At 47.6% G+C, this 5,549-nt stretch overlaps 1 non-coding gene across 1 annotated transcript; it reads right to left on the reverse strand.

The window, feature by feature from the left end:
* Positions 1 to 737: 737 nt before the first annotated feature.
* LOC119970824 lies at positions 738 to 954 on the reverse strand. The gene has a single exon (XR_005461686.1). It is a non-coding gene; the product is annotated as a small nucleolar RNA U3 (small nucleolar RNA).
* Positions 955 to 5,549: the final 4,595 nt, after the last annotated feature.

Here is a 5,549-nt window from a genome sequence, read left to right on the forward strand (position 1 = left end):
TAAATAGTTAACACTGTTGCTTCACAGCGCCAGGGTCCCAGGTTCGATTCCAGCTTGGGTCACTGTCTGTGTGGAGTCTGCACATTCCCCCCAGTGTCTGCGTGGGTTTTCTCCGGATGCTCTGATTTCCTCCCACAAGTCCCGAAAGTCGTGCTTGTTAGGCGAATTGAACACTCTGAATTCTCCCTCAGTGTACCCGAATAGGCGCCGGAGTGTGTCCACGAGGGGATTTTCACAGTAACTTTGTTGCAGTGTTAATGTAAGCCTACTTGTGACACTAATAAAGATTATTATAATATTATTATTAAGAGCAGGGAGTTTATCTGCCCACGATAGCTGATAACTACGAAAAACAGGTGTTAGGCCACAGATTAAATGCTGCATATAGTTCTGGTCACTGCGTTACAGGAAGGATGTGATAATAGAACACAGAACAGTACAGCACAGAACAGGCCCTTTGGCCCTCGATGTTGTGCCGAGCATTGTCCAAAACCAAGATCAAGCTATCCCACTCCCTGTCCAAAATTGCCCATAGTGTTGGGTGGGGTTACTGGGTTATGGGGATAGGGTGGAGGTGTTAACCTTGGGTAGGGTGCTCTTTCCAGGAGCCGGTGCAGACTCGTTGGCCGAATGGCTTCCTTCTGCACTGTAAATTCTATGATCTATCCTTCAGGACCTTTTCCATTAACTTACCGACCACCGAAGTAAGACTAACCGGTCTAGTAAAGTAAACATAAATTACTCAGAATGCCTTTCCTTCCTCTACATCCCCCACAATGCGAGAAGAGAACAATCATCAATGGTCAGAAGCTCTTGCAAAAAGCAACACTCCTAAACCGCTTCACGCTCAGAAGGAAAAGCTATATCGCCTCCTCGTGGTTAGTGAGACCGACCATTTTAGAACACATTTCTCAAGTCAAAAACTATAGAAATGATCCCGAAATGTATAGTCTTGTATTATAGTGATTGTAACTAGAGAAGATACCAAAGAGAATGTTACCAGAATTTCCGAATTTTAACTATGTCAAAAGATTACATAGGCTAGGTTTATTTTCCTTGGAACACAGGAGGCTGAGGAAAGATTTAATTGAAGTGTGTAACATTATGAGGGACCTAGATAGAATAGATCGGAAGGACCATTAGCAGAGAAGCCAATAATCTGGCAGCAAAGGTTGAAGATAATTAGTAGAAGAGTTAGAGTGGAGTTAGAGGAATATGTTTTCACTGAGCAGGTGGTGATGGACTAGAACTCACTGCCTGAAAGGAGGGTAGAAATCTTCAGGTTATTTTCAAATGTGGATGTGTGCTTGAAGTGACACAACTTAGATGGTCATGGACCAAGAGATAGAATGTGGGATTAAACTGGGTAACTGCCTTTCAAAAGGTGTGGACACAATGGGCTGTAAATGTTTCTGGTGCCCGACCCCCCACAGACCTTCCAGAAGAGAGATTCCTGTCAGGAAGCTCTGCCAGAAGAGAGACTCCTGCCAAGAAGCCCCCCACAAGACCAGAAGAGAGACCCCTATCTGGAAGCCCTCCAACCCCACCCCGCAAGAGTAACCCCTGTCAGGAAGCCCCCCTGAAGACAGACCCCTGTTTGGAAGCTAGAGACCAGTCCAGGCAGAGGCAATGAAAAACTCTGTAACACTCACCTGGGCAATACACCTGCTGGCTCAGACACAGGAGCTGTCAATCAATGCTTGATGTTTAGAAACATTGCAGTTAGAGCACTTCAGAGTTACTCAACCATGAACAGAGATGAAGGGAACAAGGCTGACAGCTGTGAATGTGTGGAAACTGTCAATCACAGCCTAATAAAATCAGTTTCAAAGAGAACTTTATTTACGATATGGAGGAGGGGTTCTGGTGTGAGGTGCTCCAGAGAGTGAATGTCTCCACCTCGTCCACGAGGTTGGGGCTGATACAGCTAAAGGTGGTACACAGAGAGCACACCTCACGAGGATGAGCCGATTCTTTGAAGGAGTAGAAGACGTGTGTGAACGTTGCTGGGGGGGGGGGGGGGGGGGGGGGGGGGGGGCTAACCACGTCCATATGTTTTGGTCCTGTCCAAAGCTAGAGGATTACTGGAAGGAGGTTTTTAGGATAATTTCTAAAGTGGTGCATGTGAAACTGGACCCGGGCCCCCAGGAGGCCATATTTGAGGTGTCGGACCAGCCAGGTTGGAAACGGGTGTGGAGGCAGATGTTGTAGCCTTCGCCTCGTTGATCGCCCGAAGACGGATCCTGATGGGTTGGAGGGCAGCCTCTCCACCCTGTGCCCTGGCGTGGCGGGGGACCAGTTGGGATTCTTGACTCTTGTGAAGATTAAGTTTGAACTGAGGGGAAAGACGGAGGGGTTCTACAATTCATGGGCATTATTCATTATGCACTTTCAAGAACTGGATAACATCGAACATTAGTTGGGTGGGTGGGAGGGTTGGGGGGGAGGGGTTCGGTGGGTGTTAATGGTGGCCATGGGTGATTCCTGATTCCTTTTTGTCAGTTGTTTATGTGAACATGTGGGCTAATGTTTTGAGTTTGGTGGGAGGATGGGATCATTGTTATCGCTATGGGGATGGACATATTTGTTACTGATTATTGTTTATTACTGATTATTGTTTATTGTTGGTGGGTGTAAATTTGGGAGGAAATGCAAAAAAAGAGAATAAAGACATATTTTTTAAAAAGAGAGAACTTTATTTATAATTGGCTTTTGACCTGTGATGGGCTCTGCTTAATTGGAGATAGAGCAAGTATCAGTTAGAGGTTAAGGGATACGATTCTCCAGAAAGATTTCTAAGTGTTGTAATGAGTGGGAATTGCTGCGAGATTCCAGGTGCTCAGCCCAGCGAGGCCGGCAACACAATTCAACGTTAATTGGTTCGCTTAATGAGGCCTGACGGGCGTCTCGCTAAAAATGAAGACTCACCAGCTGATTCGCCAGCATAGCACATGCCAGCACCCCGCTAACAAGGTCGAGCAGCACTGAAGCTGCTCAGCCAACCCCAGCCAGCTCGCAACAATGGCACCGAAGAGACCAGCCCCAAGATTCGGGGACGTTGACCTGGGGAGCCTGCCAGATGCTGTGAAGGCCAGGAGGGATGTCCTGTTCTCCCAGGGGTCCATGAGAGTCAGCCAGTACCGGGCAGTACGAGTGAGTAGACACAAACCTCTCCATCCCCCCAGCCCTTTCTCCACCCCCTCCCCCTTCAAACCCCCCTAGCCCTCCTTCACACACCGCCTCCCACCACTGTGAGCCACGCGTGTGGCGAACGATGCCGAGAATGTCTCCTCAGGAAAACCTCTCTCACAATCGCTGGCAGAGGGTCCAAACTGTCAGAGGGGTGCCAGACATCAGAATCCTCACCATCTTTGAGGAGAAGGCCCTGGAGAAGACCGGTGTGGCCGAGGACAGAGTGGTCACCAACGCGGAGGCTGGCGGATGCTGCAAAAATGTACCCTCCCCTGGGTGTTCAGATGTTGGCTGTTGCATGTGTGATGTTGCCTCCATCAGTGTTGAAGCACAATGACCAGGTACCAAGGTTTGACTGGGATCTTAGGCAATGACTCCCACATGGCCTGCATACTTATGGGAATCCACGTGGATTGTGTGAAGTGCTCACTTAGCCACTATTGCCAATTCCCTGTTAGCGGTAGCCTTCAGTCGCATGGCTAGAGGTCTCGGCAGTCGGTGGAAGTTATGGGTGGTCGGTGGAGCAGACTGGCAGGGACAAGTGTTGCCCCAGGAATTGGTAGACACGACCCAGGGCTTGGCATAGTGGTGCCGTGAGCAGTTGCCTCCCCGGTTGCCCCCCCAGGATCTACGCCTCCTTCCCATGGCAGCCACCACTGCAAAGGGTTTCCCACCACCAGCTAAGGGTTCTCCACCCCCCCACCCCCCTCCCCCCCCCCCCCCCCCCCCCCCCGGCCGAACATTGGGTGGCAGGCACAGCGCCTCCAGGCTCGCTGCCTGTGAGCAAAGATGGATACTCACCTCCTCGGCTCCCCACAGTTTCCCAGTTTTCAAAAGGAGTATTAATCGGCGCCAGCATGACCACTTGTTGAGGTCTGGTCCGGGATCTTAACAATTGTTGCAGCCTCAATTGATGAGTTGGTTTGACCTTCATTGCTGAATCATTCTTAATTTTAATCTCGTGCTTGTCCCTTCTATTAAATGGCAGATGTGATTGTTCATGATTTATTTTCAGATGGCCAGTATTCACCACCTTCCTGTCTCCAATCTAGTCCCTGCCATGTTTTTCTTACATGTTTTGGTAACTGAATAAAATAATCCAATCATATAAAAAAAATCAGCCCTGAATCTGGTGCTTGCGTTACAGCAGCAAGCTAACCATTAATTAATCTTACAGCCCCAAATAGATTTTATAAATTGCTTTTGAAACAAGATCCCGATGCATTGGCTGAGCTCTATGTTTCTTCTTGTCTACTTAAATGTCAAAACCTGGAACACGTGAAAAGGAAATATAAGGAAGACTATTATGGAAGAGGAGCAGTGTGCAAATAATTGGAAAGCTCTCTGGAAGACCCAACGGGCATGATGGACCAAATGCTGTGGTTCTAAGAACTCAGATAAATCAAAGTATAGTAAAGTTAATCACCTGCACGTTAAAGTGATAGAGGCCACAATGAGGCAAGAGTGAAACCTGATCTCACTTTAATTCAATGTACCTTGTTGCTATGGGGTCCTTGATCCTTCTATCCTTTCATTAGACCATCCCAAGCAAGAATCGAACATGCTGCTGGCCTGCTTTAAAAGCCAGCGATTTAGCCTGGTGAGCTAAACCAGCCCCTAGAGGGTCACATTATCTGGGTTACCAATCAGGGACCAAAGTGGGGGATCACCCTAGCAGGCCTGGGTTTCTGTACCAGTTCAATCCTGGAAGCTGACTCGCTGCCACAAGGCTACAAGCCTCGGCATTGTAGTTATATGTAAATAAACATTGCCGTTGTTATTTACCTAACTGGTGAATGGGACATATTGCATTAGCAATGAGGATTTTTAAAAAGTGGTCCAAAGATCGCGAGTATTAAGTCACGCTGACGTTCTTCTTCCCCGCTGTTACCAGACTCCTAAACAACCCTCTTATGGACTGACCTCATTAACACTACGCCCCTGTATGCTTCATCCGATGCCGGTGTTATGTAGTTACATTGTATACCTTGTGTTGCCCTATTATGTATTTTCCTTTATTTCCTTTTCTTTTCATGTACTTAATGATCTGTTGAGCTGCTCGCAGAAAAATACTTTTCACTGTACCTTGGTACGCGTGACAATAAACAAAATCCAATCCAAGTTAATACAGATCATAGAGCACTGCGACTTTGGCGAAACGCTCAACCAAATTCTGCGGGACTGTTTAGTCTGCGTGGTAAATAATGAGGCCATCATGAGGAAGCTATTAGCTGTGGCAGACATAAATTTAAGAAGACATTATTTCCTTCCCCTCTCATCTGAGAACATAGAAATCAGCTTTCAACACCTTTTTAGGTAGGGGGCTGAATTCTCCACCGTCGGGATGCTACGTTTTG

Source organism: Scyliorhinus canicula, chromosome 8 (assembly GCF_902713615.1).
Source record: "Scyliorhinus canicula chromosome 8, sScyCan1.1, whole genome shotgun sequence".
NCBI lineage: Eukaryota > Metazoa > Chordata > Chondrichthyes > Carcharhiniformes > Scyliorhinidae > Scyliorhinus > Scyliorhinus canicula.